This window comes from Zonotrichia albicollis, chromosome 13 (assembly GCF_047830755.1).
Source record: "Zonotrichia albicollis isolate bZonAlb1 chromosome 13, bZonAlb1.hap1, whole genome shotgun sequence".
NCBI classification, from domain to species: Eukaryota; Metazoa; Chordata; class Aves; order Passeriformes; family Passerellidae; genus Zonotrichia; species Zonotrichia albicollis.
Genome location: NC_133831.1, coordinates 4,841,583 through 4,857,472, shown reverse-complemented (window position 1 = coordinate 4,857,472; position 15,890 = coordinate 4,841,583). Strand labels below are relative to the sequence as shown.

General features: G+C 45.2%; 1 protein-coding gene across 1 annotated transcript in view; it reads left to right on the top strand.

Annotated features, from left to right (window-relative positions):
- Positions 1–15,890, top strand: part of CMIP (c-Maf inducing protein) — a 130,326-nt gene that overhangs the window by 77,982 nt on the left and 36,454 nt on the right. The gene's annotated exons all lie outside the window — the stretch shown is intronic.

The following is a 15,890-nucleotide window of genomic DNA, read 5'->3' as shown; positions in this document are numbered from 1 at the left end:
TCTGTGTTTATACTTCAGGATGATTTGGAATTAAAGGCAGTTTCCATTTCAGAGACCTCAGGCCCTTTCTCATTTTCAGTGGAACAATGGACTGATTGCCCTGAGTAGGGACAGTGGATCACAGTGACAGCATTCTCTCTCCAAAGCAGCACATTCCTCATCAAAAACCACAGCTGCTGACCTTTGGATGGAATCTGTGTGGATCTTTGATGCAGTTAGAAATGAGGTTTGGCCAGATGCTGAGGTTGGTTGTCCTCCCTTGCCTTGCAGTGGGAAACACAAGCAGCAGTTTTCAGCTCAGGACTTGTCTTCAGCAGGGTTTCAGTGGAGTCAGCCAAGCTGGCTGTGCAGCTTATCAAGATTTCAGCCTGCTGACAGCAACCACATGGAAAAATATACGGAAGTCCCTCCCACCAAACTGGTTTTGTTGTAGGTGTATTTGATAGTTGCAAAATAGTTGTGTGGCAAAAGTACAGTGTTGGTGTGCTTTGTGTGGCCATCAGTGTCTGGCAGAATCGTGTTCCGGGCTCTTATCAGCAGAAGCCAAGTGTTGAGATCTCCTTTCCCAGACCACTGGCAAATTCTCCAGGCTGTCACCCCGATTGCCCAAACGAGAGTGGGGCAGCAGTGCTGACAGCAGAAGGCTGGGTTGTGCTGCAGCACTTTATTTTGGCCTCCTGACAGTATCATTAACACAATACCCAGCCAGCCTTGATTTCTTTGCAATTCCTGAGGATAACAAAGCCCTTAAAGCATGCAGAGGCATTATCTCCATGTGGGCATTATTTTCTCTCCTGCTTTGGCAGGCAGGGATGATCAGAGAAAGCATGGATGGAAATGATGATGGAATTTCTTTTTCCCCTCACCCCCAGGCAGGATGGTTGTGGTACCAAAGTGCTGGTGGCTCATACCCACTTTGTTCCTGCAGTGAGGAGAGAATTGGGGTTGGAGGTGCAACTCTGGAAAACACCAAGTAAGATGTGGTGAAGATACATCATGGCCCTACCATTCAACCCACCAAATAAATTAAAAAAAAAAAAAAAAACCAAAGAGGAAAAGAAAGAAAGCAAGCCAGGCTAGACAGAGTGACCTGGCTTGCTTACATGCCTTTCAGTCATGGAGAAGGAGCTTTGCTCTGTGGGAGTTGTTTTTAAAGGAGCATTTCTTAAACTTTCCAGTGCTTCTGACCCAAGCCTCTCATTTTGGGAAACTCTGAGTAATTTAACTTGGTGCAAAGTAGAATTTATTTTTGCTTCCCTGTTTCCCTCCCCACCCCCATTAAATTTGTTTCTGAAAAACAAGTGAAACATTATCTTGATTTGAAAGCCCTTTCCTTTACCAAGAATAGCAAATAGTGTTTTCCCATAAGAGCAGTGACAGGGTTTAGTCACTGCCCAGGTACTTGGCACTAAGAAATTCCTCTTTGCTAAAATGGAGGTAATTTAGGTTTTGTTTTTTTGTTGCTTAATAGTTCAGAGGAAGAGCACCTGGTAGCTCTCTGCTCTTTGGCAGGCTTAAGTGAGATCCCAATGGGCTGGAGAACCAGGACAAGCTGTCAGTGTAGGAGGGGAGTGAGGGAGTGCAGTTGTGTGTCTGCTTTAGTGAAGTTTATCACTTTACTGGCACTGGAGCCTATGACTTTAAGAGCCAGGTGCCAAGGTTCATCTCACTCCATAATTTGTATGGTTTGATGATTAAGCAGGTAGTGAGGGAACCCACAAAAAACAGGAAACCTGTACTTCTGCAGTGGGGCATTTACACAAAGCACCAGGTGGCAGAGAGATCACCACAGCTGTATTATAATTGGGTGGTTGTGCTGATGAATGATATATTTGTCCAGTGGTCTTGCAAATAATGGGTCAAAACATTTCTGTGGGATGTAGAACACAGATGGAAAGTGGTGCAGATAGCTGTAACAGTTGTTCAGGGGAAAACATTCAACAGAGATGATCTTGCTATTGTTTGTACTTGTGTGGTGGGAGCATTTAGGGAGCCCAGCTGAGCCCCAGTGTACTTGGCACTAGATTTAAGTTTAATTTTCTCCTGCCCTGCCCAAACAAGGCTGGAGGAATCCACTGTACAAACAGCAAACTGATATTCTGAGAATTTCCAGCAGTGGGGAATTGCCCTCTCTTAAATTACAGCTATGGGAGCAGATTCATATTCTGTCAGTGTCCTTTTGACTCTTTTTCCTCTGCTTGAAGCCTTGGGAATCAGATGCTGCATGTACCCTGAGCTGCATGGGAAATGGGTAGGAACAGTGAATAGCTGTGTCTCAAATATCTGGGGAAGCTCTTTAGGTTCAGGCACACACTCTGGTTTTGTAGGAAGGTGCTAAGGTCTGTGAGAGAGCTTTGATGTGGTGCAGTTTTAAGGTTTAACCTGCTGTGGGAATTCAATTTGCCATCCGGCACCCTGGAAATTATTTTTGTTGTAGAGACAAACACAGAAATAAAAATCAAGAATAATTTCTTCCTGCGACCCAGAGAATAATAAAAGAGATGGTACAGATTAACAGAAATAAAAGAGAAGCAAACATGTAATTATCCATGCTTTAGATCCAGCTCCAAGGGGTTTTATGTGTCATCCAGCTAACTAGCTGTCAAGATGCTTACAGAGCTTTTTAGTTGTGTCTTTTTCCTTGAATATTGAAGTCAGCAGGGTGTAGGGACAGCACAAGTGTTCCTTATGTGGTCATCTTCTCTTTGGGTTTTCCATTTCAACCCTCCCACTAAGGGTTACTCATAATTCCTCATTTAATCTGGATATCAGTGAGTATCACAACTCCTAAAGGATTATTGGCCACCTCAGCCTATATTTAGAAATCCTGATTTCCTTCAGCTTGTGGCTAAGCCAAACCATCTTTGTCCAGAGAATAAACAGAACATGTTAACAACTCTCCAGCTTCTCAAACATAAATCATTAATCCATTGTGTAAGGAAAGTTCCTCTCAACCAAGGAGGTTGGATTGAAACCATGATACATAATCTTTGGTATGTGGAAGCTGATAAGTCATAACAGCATATCAATAAAGATAACAACACTTTCTGTGGGTGTACAAAAGAGAATAACACATGCAGTTCATTGCCCTGGCTGCATCCAGGGCAGATACAATGGTAACCAACCACTTCTGCAGGGGATGATGGATACAGCTGAACTTGGCTTTGAGAGATACTGGGAATAGTACTTTTGGGGACCACACAAATAAGCAAATACATATTCTTAGTATTTTCCAGCCAGCATCCATCTACTTAGTTGCTTGTTTATGTGTTGCTCTCTTTGCAATTTGTGTGCATTTGTAGTGCTGAGCCCTGAGAGGTCCCATCCTCTGTGGAAAACCTGTGGCCCCATTACACCCCATGCTAAAAGTATTAATCATTAAAAGGTACACTTGACTAATTCAGTACCGTGTTGCATTTCAGTTAGAAAGACATCAATGAGGTTTTTGTCCCCAGGAATACAGGTATAGATTTACATTTTTTAGTGGGAATTCACCTAAGCTCATGCAGGGCATGTTGCATTTTTTATTGTGCTTGATAGTGAGCCCTGAACACTGCCCTCATTGTGGGGTGAGTTGCTCGTGTTTTCTGGTCAGCTGGGTGATGCAGCAGTCAAACATGTCAGTTGACAGCCTTTGGGGGAATGTCCTGAATTGACACAGCACTGAAAGAACAGAGCCAGGTCTGCAGGAAGGCATGGAGCATGACTCAAACTGAGCTCTGTGTGCTTCTGACCTGGATCCTTCAGAAAGGCTTGCCTGCACCTTGTCTTTCCCAGTGATGCTTTTTAGCAGTGCCCATGTGTCCCCTAATGAGCGCTGCTGCTGGGTCAGGGAGTTTACACATCTCTTAGCAAGGACAGTGCAAATGTGCTAATTGTGGGATTGTTTGGGTTGGAAGGGACCTTTGAACATCATCTGGTCCTCTCTCCACCCACGCCACGCTTGTCCTCTGGCAGTGCAGGGTTTATTTGGGGTGGTAGGAGGCTGCAGAGAGCCTGTGGAGCCCCAGCCCAGGCACATGAACCCAGCAGTGATGGGCTGGGGGCAGCAGCCCCTTCCCCATCCTGTTCATACAGCCCAGCACACCCCTGACCTGCAGTCACATTACCTTTTGTTTTAAAATCCGTTTTCAACCCAGACTCCATGTTTTGAATCCCATGAATTAGGAAACTGGAACAATGTTGTCATTTGGGATTTGCAGACGTTTTGCATTGAGTATTAAAACGAGCGATGTTGGCCTTCGTTCAGAAACTTTAATTTTGGATTAATACTTCCCCTGTTCTCACAGGGATTGTTCTATCTGTGTCTTCAGGAAACAGATACTTCCATGCACAGGCAGCCCTTTAAATTGCAAAGGGATTGACTGTCAAATAAAGTCATGGTATGCTCTCTGGTCTTTACTATGACCATGTTATGAATTTCTTGTTAATTGGTATTTTTTATGCAATAGCCGTGGGTGACTATCAGTTTTTGCATCAAATGGTGAACGTTCAGAGTTGAGTTACTCTTCTTTGGAATTTAAAACTGCAGAATAATAAGTTAAGAGCAACCATTCTTGAAAGTGTGGTAAAGCCTTGCTTGTGTAAAGCACCTTTACGGCTTTGTCACCATGGCAATGATTAAAAATAGTGCTGACACAGGAGTGGGGGTTATATAGAATTTCAGTGATGACATTAAAAAAATTTACAGCCTTAAATCTCAGTAAATCTTGCCTTAAAACTGTGAGATCTGGGAAAAAATCACATTGGATATCGTTAATAGGCCAGTGTGTTTAGTGACCTAATTTATGATCTGAGAGAGGAAGATTTGGTACCCTGTGACAATTCCGTAGCCCTGTGCTTGACTGCATAGTGAAAGTTCTATTTGAAGAGCTCAGCAGTTCTTTGGAGTGGTAGTTCTGGACTTCTGGCCTCTCCTTGGTGGTTACTCAGCTCACAAAACCATAAATCTCCTGGCTGTTTCTTTGCTTTCTTTAACTGAAACTCTAAGCTATTTTCACAGAACAGAGATGTTTACTTTTTTTTTTTTTTACTTTGAGGTAAAACAATAAATAATTATTATACAATTAGGCCAAACATGGCTATATTTTTCCTTTTGTGTCTATGTGCAAGTCAATAATAGAATGATAGGAACCAAAGATGTGGAATTAGGTTTTGCCTTTCACAGCCCCAGGGTTTTGGGAGCATTGTGGGCTTTGTGACAAACTGGTTTTGGACAAGCAGGTTTATTGCTTGGACAGATAAAAGGCAGCCCACAAGTTTTTGGCTGATAGTTGTTCTCTTCCTCTGAAATGCTTGGGTACCAGTTATGGGAGACCATGAACAGTTTTTTAAGATATCCTGAACAGTTTTTAAGATATCCTGCCTTTCCTCTGCATCGTGGTGCTGTTGTAGGCCAGAGTTTGTAGGGAACAGATGTGGGGTCCAGGGGTTGTGTAAATGGATCTGCCAAGAAGTGAGACTGGTACCAATTGGAGCTTTCTGGTGAACACAGTGAGACCATTTTTCAGTTTTTGGTTACTCTTCTCATGGTGGATGTTTGCTGTCATGGTTTGTTCTTTTCTATATGAAAGGTAACATGAAATGCAGCTGTGTGTGCCTGCTGTTCATCTGGTGATTGAAAAGACCACCCTGTTTCTTATCTGAACAACCTCATTGCAAATTCAGGAACAACATAATGGAAATCTTGACGTACTTAACAGCCTTTTATTTCCATAACATTTATTTTTTGTAGTTAAGTTGAGGGGGGATGTCTTTTTGTCTTCTTTTTTGCTTTCTTTTTGGCTTGAGATATCTTCATGAGCACATGAAGTCTGTTGCCTCTCTCATTTTCCAGCACAAGTTTGACAGTCTCAGGCCATCTGTTATCAGAAGTCACTTGAAAATTCTTGGCCTTGTTTTCTGTTTCTGGGATCTCATTTTGCTGGAGGTAGCTGTGCTGCCATAGCAGAAAGGCACAGATCTCACTTGGGAGGTGGAAACGAAGAGATGAAAAACAGACAAGATGTTGACAGAAAGGTTTTTTTTCCCTATTCATTTTATGAAATGCTGGTAATGTTTTAAGAACTGGAACAGGTGGAGTGGCTAGATTTTATTTTTTTGAAGCTTCACTGGGAGAATACCTCACTCTTTCTGGGGACCACTGGAGCAGGTTCCTCCCTGAAGGAACATCTGCAGCAGTGGCAGCTGAGCACGGGCTGTGCTCTGTGTTGGCCTCACATGAATCACTTCAAATCTGGGAGCTGCATGTCCATGTCAGCACAGCACTTTGTCCAGCCCAAGGAGGCTCTCAGCAGCACTGGGATGCCAGCCTGGAGCTGAGCTGCTGCTCTGAGCTGCCCTGCCCTCATCCAGCCACAGGCACACGAGATTTGTGCACCCCTAGCTGCCTCCTGGATTGCCAAAATGGCCTTTTTTAAGGAGAAAGAACTCAAGCCAGTTCATGGCCTGGTGGTGAAATTTGAGTAGAAACTAGATAGTTATTTTCTATCTTGCTTTAGCTAAGTCAGGACCAGTGCTAAATTTTCCCCTCTAGACTTGGATGCTATCCTATTCAAACTAATATTAGGTCTGAAGATAGAGGGGTGTCAAAAACAGCTGAATAAACAGGTCAGCTTGTTATTGTGTGCTTAGGTCTCAGCTCTGAAGAGGAGCAGATACAATTGCTGGAATATGTTGTTTCTCAGGAATGCTGAGCTGCTGGCCAAGAGGGAGCCTCGGGTTTAGTGCTGGTGAATTGCTCCTCTGCATTATTCCAGGGCTGACCTTATGACTAATTCTTTGTAATTCAGGATTTTGAGGTCACGGTGACCAAGAATTTCACCAAATTACAACTTCTTATCTATGGATGCCATAATATAGAGCTGCACCAAAATTATTCTCTTGTTCAGGTTTCTGGCTGCAGAAAAATCTGGTTTTAGGAGATCTCTTGTGGAGACAGGACAAGACTGGTAGGCTTTCCCAGGAGTGTAATTATCCTCCTTGCGTGATGCATTGGGTGTGAAAATCTAACTCTGGGAGATGACACATGCTAAGTGCCTTGTTAAGCTGCTGCTGCCATGGGGCACAGTTCTGCTTTCTGGCTCTTCTGAGAACTCTTGGTGTCACAAGACCTCCATGACCCTGAAGGAGCAAAGGGGATCTAGGTGTTGTTTTAAATTTCTCTTTCATTTCTTGCACAGTTTTGTCCTTACATTATAGTATACATAATGTATTAGGGGATTATAAAACTGCTGCTAATACCCAAAGAAAACTGTAAAGCAGTTAAAAGAAGTGTCACAGCCTGTATCATCTACCCTAGCTCTTGCTGTTAGCCTCATGTTCATCTTTTCTGTCACAGCTCCTTGTCTTTTTTCCTAGAATACTGATGGTTTTTAAATTAGAAAAAAATGTGTCCAAAAGCCAGTATATCCTTCATTCCCCTCTCTTTATTCAGAAGCCATTGAATTGCAGCTATTCCCCATCTCCTGGTTTCTGGTGCTCTTTGCTGTTTTATTTAAGATGAGAATACTGGATTAAGGGAGATCCATCAAGGACAGCAGGGATGTTGTGAGTGATTCTGAGCATGAGGTGGGCAGTGGTTCTGGGAGCACCCCAGTGATCTCTGTTCTCAGCAAGGATGTGACTCTTGGGATCAGAAAACTGTGAGTCTTCGTTCAGTCTTGCACATCACACAGCACTTGTGCCAAGGAGAAGGAAAACAAAGACATTGCAGAGATCCAGGGGCGTTTTGGTATGCTGAAGAGTTGCAGGAGGTTTGGGGATTTGTGCTGAGGTAGCACAATAGAATGCAATATGAAAACATGGAACAAAGTGATGGGAATGTTTCAGATGCAAGTGCTGCTCTGAAATTTGGCATCTCCCTGTGAGAAACTGGAAAATTCAGTGCTCCAAAGCCCATAAAGAAATACCCTGCTTTTCTGAAGTCCCTTTTAAGATGCTTGCAAACATCTCATCAGCATCCAGTCCCTGCTCTCCCTAAGGCTCTGCAGCAGCTTTCTGACACAAACATGTTCCTCGAGCCGTGCACATCTCTCTTGCTGACGACATTGATGATGCAGGTGCACAAGAGAGAAGCCAATTTCAAAGCCATTTATGGTGTTGAGGGGCTGGAAAATCAGCAAAATAATACATTTGCCAAGGAGGAGAAAGTGAAACAGGTGGGTAAACGTCCATTTGGAAGGTTTTGCTGACTGGTGAGAGGGGAGGAGAGCAGAAAAAGCTGAGGGTGTCCACTGCCAGCAGTAGAGAGTAATAAGGAAAAGGGATGACGTGGCTTTTTAATACATTTTGCATATCTGGGAAGAAATAATTGCTTTGTGTACTACTTGGTGCTACCTCAGCTTACTGGAATTTCCCAGAAAATGAAAGGGGAATAGATTATCTTCCTGAGGTTATCTTTTGTTAGCAGTTACTACAATGTGTAGCGATAGTAGCTGCTTACTCGCAGTTGGAGGTGGTTTCTCAGGTGGCCAGTCCTTCCCATCAGGGCTCTCACATGCCTGAGATTTCTGGCATGTGCTGAGCAGCCTTGCAGGTGAGGCCACCACGTCCTGTTTTGCAGGGGATCTCCAGCTCTCTCATGCCCGAGTGGGATCTGAAGGGTGCAGTGCCAGAGCAGGGGGGCTCTGCACAGCAGGTATGCCTGGCTCTGCTCCATGGTGGCCTTGTGCACAGCTCTGTGCTTTGCCAGACCTGGTCAAAGTGCAGTGATGATAAGATTGTGCCTGCTCCTTTTTTTTTTTTTTTTTTTGGTTTTTTTTTCCCTACGCAGTATCTTTTCTCTGCAGTGGCCAAGTCATTTATTCCCACCATGGGCTGAGAGCTGGTGGATGCCAAGGCTCCACAGACACAGCCAGGATGTGCAGAATATAAAGGGCATGAAGATTAAAGGAATTAGGAACCTGGATCAGGGTGTCAGAGGCATTTTATAATGTAGTCAGTAACTGTGGGTCTCTGCACAGAAAAGCACACAGCAAGGACCACACCTAGATGGCATTTATTGTCACAGTGCCTTGTGGCATCTGTGCTCTGTTTGCTGCATGTCAAAATCCACAGTAACACCGTGTCTGCTGTGCTTTAGTTATTACATACTACCTTTTTGTCCCTGTGCACTCAATGCAGTTAGTCCACTGAAGGCTTCAGAAGGTGTGGAGTGTGTATGGTACACACTTTTTTCTAGTAGTCTGCTTTAATTTTTTTTTTTAATTTTTATTTGAATTGGACATTATTTTTCTGACTCTGGGTCATGCTGCAGATACAGGAGCAGGTCAGACTCACACCTCTGGATGTCAGAACACGGAGATCCTGATGTGCAGACAGTGGCCATGTGGGGCATTTGCTGCTCTGGAGAAAAGGGCCAGAGCTGCTGCAGGGAGCAGTGAGGTCCTGCTAGAGGAGGAGGCAGCTGTGTCTGAGCATGTTTGAAACCTCCCTCTGCTGATGAGTCAGAGGCTGTTCAAGTCCTGTAGCTCGAGCAGGGTGTCTGGCTCCTGCCCTGTTGAGTGAGGCAGGCCAGCAAACTCTCTATGAACATTTTTCTCACTCATTCTGCAGAAGATAGTCGAGTAACTCAGGAGGGTTTGTAAACTTCCTCCTCACCAGCCTGCAGTTAGGGCAAACCTTTCCTGTATGTCTGGGACAATTGTGTTGAAAAACTGTTTGGAAGTTTGTTCTCCTGCCCAAGATAAGGAAGAAAAAATGTTGTGTGATTTCTGCATAGTGAAAAAAACCGAACCAAAACACCCAAATGCTCATGGGCAAGATATTTTAGAATATTTCTTCATTTGGGGAGATGTCACATGGAATTTTCAACCCAAGATACCAGTGCTTTTTGCAAGCAGGGAGTGGCTTGTGCTTCTGCTGGAGTATCTGCAGTCATAGTGAAATTCCGCATAGCCAAAGCAACATTAAAAACAAACCCCAACTTGGCTCTGCTACGAAAAACATGGAACAGCAGTTGCTGTGTGCAGGATGAAAGCTGATGTTTTGCCAACCTGAAGTGTAAAGCTGGTGCTGGAACTGGGGCCTGAAGAATGGGAGCGTTTGCCAAAAGGAAATGGAAGCAGGGATGGAGGGTTTCAGGGAATGCATCAGCGCCACCCATGCCAAAAAACATCTCCCCTGTGGACAGGTCTGATTACAGGAGAAACCACATTAGCCCAGGCAAAGTGCAGCTGGAGCCACCGCTGGCTTTTTGCGTTTTCTGGCTGGGTTTAGGGCACCTCAGAGGCAGGAATGAGGTAGGGCTGGGTTTGACTCCACCAGCTCTGTTCTGCATCTTAGAGAGACTCGAGGGCTGTGCAGGGATTCAAGGGAAGACAAGGCAGCAGCAGAAACAAAGCCCAGTTGCTTTGCTTGGTAGTGGGGAGGTCTGCCAAGGATGACCTCTTCCCTAGAAGGAAGCCACAATTTTTGAGTATCTTTCAGTTTTTGGAGATACACACACTGTGTTTGCATGCAGGTTTATCTTCAGTGTAGCTCATGAATTTCATGATTTCATTTTTCTTCCTTTCCCTTGGGTAAAATATCCTTCCTGTTCCATCCTCTCATCCCCTATTGTTACTGAAGGATCTCTTTGCAGCAGTGTTGAGCACATCAGAGAGCAGAAGCCCAGAAGGATGGGCAGTCAGTTGACAGCTGTGTGCAAAGGAGGAGGATGGATATATATATATATATACATATGTAGATAAGATATATAATATGCTTTGGGAGCAAGTTCTTCAGTGCATTAGTGTTGCAGCTGCCCAGTGTCATGCTGAGAGGTGACTGAGGAGCTGCCCTGTCACCCCCCTGTGTCCTGTGTCCACTTTGCACTTCTGGTTCCAGCAGGAATGTGTTCTGTGTCTGTCGCACGCCTTTAAAATTGTGTTTATTTCAGCATTCCTTTCCTTTGCAGTGGTGCTGTGCCAGTGGTACCTGAGCAAAGGACAAACCCTGTGCCTGGGGGAAGGGTCTGTGTGGTTGTTCCAGCTCGTGCATCAGTAACAGCTGAACCCACGTCACCGCTTGCTGAACCCATTGAACTCTGGCTCTGGGAGATGTTGATGGATGGAGCTGACCTGGGCCTTGGGGGTTCTGGGAACAGATCTGACCTGAGCCTTGGGGGTTCTGGCAGCTCTGGAACAGATCTGACCTGAGCCCTGGAGGGTTCTTCTTGCCTGGCTTAGTGAGATCTGGAGACACTGATGAAAAAACCAGGTGAATCAGGGTAGACTGAAAAATGTGGTGATGAGATGGGGAAGCAGAGCAAGAGGGTATCAGCATCCAAGTTGCTGCAGGCACAGTGCCTGCCAGTGGTGTTTCACCTTGGGGCACCAGGATCCAGCAATTGCCTTGGAGGCCTGAGGGTCAGAACACTTCAGTTCTGCGCTGTTCCTGGCTCGCCATATGACATCAAGGAAATCACCTTGGTTTTCGTGCTCTTTCTCTCCTTCTTGCTTTTAATCATGTAGACTGTGAGCTGCTCAGGGCAGAGAATGTCACTGGGTGAATTTACTCAGGTCACAGATTCACAGGTGCCAGTCTCAGTGTAATAAATAATGGTGATTTTACCAAGATCTTTTCTATATGAGTTGGTGAAAAACAAAGTGTTATTTAGACTTTACTGAGTGAGAATCAGAAGAGCTTATCCTGTAATATTTCCCTCCATTTCTCTGGCCTGTGGCAAGGAATTTTTGGGGAACTGAGCCTTGACCAAGGCAATTCAGAGAAGCAACTGAAGCAGAGAACTTGATGCACTTCAGCATTTTGCATAGGGTAGAATGAAATATGTAAAAAATGCTGTGACCTGAAAACATGGTGGCGAGCAAAAGTTTGCTGCCGCTGTTTCACAGCATATCTCTATTTTAGAGAGCAGCACATCTTTCTGTACAGAGCTTTCAGAAGGTCAGGAAGAGTTTGATTACTGCAGCATGAGCAGTTTGAAGTCCCTGATTTAGAAAAGTTTCCATAATCTCATCCCAGTCCTTTGGCTGGATTGAGACTTTCTATGACTTAGTCCTTTCAGGTAAGTTTCTTTTTTTTTTTAATATTGGTAGATGTTGCAGGCAGGAACATAGTTCCAAAAGCTTTCAGTGGATTCAACTGGTGATTTAAGTCCATCTCTGACTTTCAGAGAAAATTCTATTTGCAGAAACTTAATATTAGGTATTTTTCAGAATACTGTGAAGTGATACCTGCTAATATTAAAAGCAGAATATGGGTGTGGCCAACTTTAGGGATGCCATGCCCTCTTTGATTGCATGAAGATAATGAGTTAAAGGTCATACTAGCAGGTGATGCTGCAGAATACATGGTGCACCTGGGCTTTGTAGGACAGGCCAACATGTGTGTTGGACATCGCCAGCAGCTCTTCCTGTTCCTTGTTTGAACAAAATGTTCTGCTGCAGCGGAGAAAACCTTTCCAGAGTCTGCTCTCGGTGTTGTTTTTATCTCTGCAGATTTGCATCTAGCAGGAGGCACCTCCATTTTACATAAGCACTGTCAACATCCAGTGTAACACTAGCCCGTGTCACCGTCCCCGCAATGAGCTGGGGGACCTTTGTGCGGGAGCCTGACCTTTTCCCTCTTGCTGGAGCTGCTCTCGTTGCTCAGCAAGAAATAAACAATTGCTGGCACCCACAGCCCTCCAGGGCAGTGCCCCAGCCTGCAGGAGCTGCAGCCTTGTCCTGTTCCTGCAGGAGCTCCATCCTGTCCCATCCTGCAGGAGCCCCAGCCTGTCCCATCCTGCAGGAGCTCCATCCTTGTCCTATCCTGTCCCATCCTGCAGGAGCCCCAGCCTGTCCCATCCTGCAGGAGCTCCATCCTTGTCCTGTTCCTGCAGGAGCACCAGCCTGTCCCATCCTGCAGGAGATCCAGCCTGTCCCATCCTGCAGGAGCCCCAGCCTGTCCCATCCTGCAGGAGCTCCATCCTCTCCCATCCTGCTGAAGCCCCAGCCTGTCCCGTTCCTGCTGGAGCCCCAACCTGTCCCATCCTGCTGAAGCCCTATCCTGTCCCATCCTGCAGGAGCCCCAGCCTGTCCCATCCTGCAGGAGCTCCATCCTTGTCCTGTTCCTGCAGGAGCCCCAACCTGTCCCATCCTGCAGGAGCCGCAGCCTGTCCCATCCTGCAGGAGCTCCATCCTTGTCCTGTTCCTGCAGGAGCCCCAGCCTGTCCCATCCTGCAGCAGATCCAACCTGTCCCGTCCTGCAGCAGATCCAACCTGTCCCATCCTGCAGGAGCCCCAGCCTTGTCCTGTTCCTGCAGGAGCCCCAGCCTGTCCCATCCTGCTGAAGCCCTATCCTGTCCCATCCTGCTGGAGCCTCCCTGCTAAGGACTCAAGGGATCCTTTTCAGGCTGCATGTGGTCAAAAAGGGGAAGAGAGCTAGAATTTAGCAGGCTCTTCAGCATTAGGGATGGCCATTAATTTTCTTTATGTAATGAAATAGTATTTGCTGATGGGAAGACAGGTTCCCGAGAGTACAGAACGTTCTCTGGCTGGCAGTGGCAAAGCAAGGATGAAATTTTGTCATCAAAAAGGCTAACTTCATTTTTCCCTTTTTGGATCAGGTGTGGTCACTGCTTTAAGATGTTCCTAACATGAAAGGTCTTGCTAGGGCTGAACAAGGCAAATGTTCCATGCTGGCTGATTTTGTGCATTAGAGTCCATTTTTCTTAGCTGTTGACTACATCAGTATTATCATTCTTGCCCAAGAAAGTGGTGTATGAGCAAGGGCTACAAGATGAGGCTATTATAGGATAGAAAAATATAGGAAGACCTTACTTAAAAAAGCTGAGAGTTTCCTAGGCTCTCTTGAAGTTTCTGTTCACAGCAGTGTTCAAAGGCTTTTGATCACTGATGGCAAAAAAGACTGCTTATAGATTTTTGTCACATTTCCTAGCTTAATAACTCTAGAAAAGTAATTTTTCATACATGGACTTCAGTTCCTTCCTCCTGTAAAAGAGGATTGAGACTTAGATCTTGGAGTTTCTGCAAGACTTAATTAATTAGAGTGATTTGGGAATGAAGGATGCCCTGTCAGTGTCACTTATTCTCCTCATTCTGCTTCTTCTGGGTACTTAATAAATTCAGTGGTTTTGCATTTAAAGTCAGCATGGCAAGATTTTCGAGTGACACTGGCTGTGTGGCTCTGGCTGGTCAGTAACTAGGAGGGTCAAATTCCAAGTTGGCATATCTTATTTTCACTCACATAAATTTTCACAGGAGCTTTTAGTGAAATCCCCCTAGAAACTGGATTCCTGGTATTTTTTTTCCAGGCTATTAATGATAAATGTTGTGTGAATTTTTTTCAGCAACTTGGAGGCATCTTTTACAGCTACATCCAGGAGGAGTGAACCCCTGGACTGACATCCTTGTTCTCCATGTGGGTCTTTAGCAGGCAGCTTTGTTTTTCAGCTTGTGAGTGATTGTTGCTCCCTGCTCTGGAGCCAGCACAGGTAGAATGGAGCAGATGGCTCAGTGTTGCCTAAGTGCTTGCTGAGACACAGCAAATTGCTTCTGTAACCCACTGATAGGTTTCAGGCTTTAATTGAGGCTTTCAGCAAGGCGCTCAACAGTGAAAAGCATTCTGCTGAGAAAAACAGCGCTGTAACCATGGCCAAAGGTTCAGGACAGCAGAGTTCAACCCTCCTGGGGATGGCTCCTCTATTTATTTATTTATTTGCTGCTGCTTTCCCACCATCATTCAAGACTCCTGTAATGCTGTTTGCAGGCTGCAGCTCAGCCTGTCAGTGCCACTCAGTCCTTTGTGCTGGAAACGTGCAGCACACACTGATAGGCTTGGATTCTGTGCTTGCAGCAGGCTTGGTGTGTCTGCAGAGGTGGCTGCCCCCTGATGCTCCCCTTGAGTCCCTGCCTGCCCTGAGCAGGAGCTTTGGCTGGTCCTCCCTGCATGGCAGTGGGTAAAGCTCCTGCTGTCCTCCTTCTGATGCACGTCAGCATCATCAGCATTCTGACTTTTAATGGACATCTCTGAAAGGGAAAGGAAACCTCCCTCCTCCCTCGCTCCAAGCAAGGCTGGATTTGACAGCAAAAGAAGGATATTTGTGGTGCAGTCGTCTGAGCAGCGTCCTGTTGGGCAAGAGTTCCCTTCAGCAGCTTCCCCTTGGGCTGGAGGAGCTGCTCTAAAATGAGTTGTAACTCACCCAAAAAGGGACAGCCCCGAGAGGCAGGGATGCAAGAACCCAGTGGTCTAACTCTCACCCTCCCCCTGTCCCCACGTTTTGTCAGCTTCTAATTCTGCTTTGGCTTCTTCACAGTACAGGGCCAAGAAATAGGTTTCAGCATTGGAAATTGTATCTCTTGAGCCAGCTTGGTTTAGTGTCCTCAATTAATCAGAAAGGAGTTGTTTCCAGTTTTAAAATTGTCTAACAAGTCAGAAAGGAGTTGTTTCCAGTTAAAAAACCATCTGAGTTACTTTAAATTTAGTGCTGGAGTGAGTCTAACAAAAAGACCCTAAATAATGGCACTACATGAATAAGAGAAATTAAATTCTATGGGTGAAGTTTCCTAAAGAGTCCAAGAAATCTGTGATCTAGAAGTAGTGCTGGTAGCTTAAAATCACTGTTGGATTCTCTCTGTCCCAAGGAGCTCAGAAGAACAAAGACTTTTGTGCAGTTTTGAAATCCCAGCCACATTTGATAATGTCTGCAGCATGTTTTTATGTTCCTTCAGCTTTTCAGTGGCTTAAAATGCACTGGAAGTGTGAACTAGACTGCCAATGTGCTTTTGTACTTGGCATGAATTTAATTAAAAAGATAATTGGATTGCTTTATCAGCCTTGACATGTCAGCCTAGTGCCACTCTCCTCTCCCCCTCTAACAGTGCTGACAAACCCAGTGCCTATGAAATCTGCATTTTTCTGCATTGTTCTCCTCTCCTGTGTTTCAG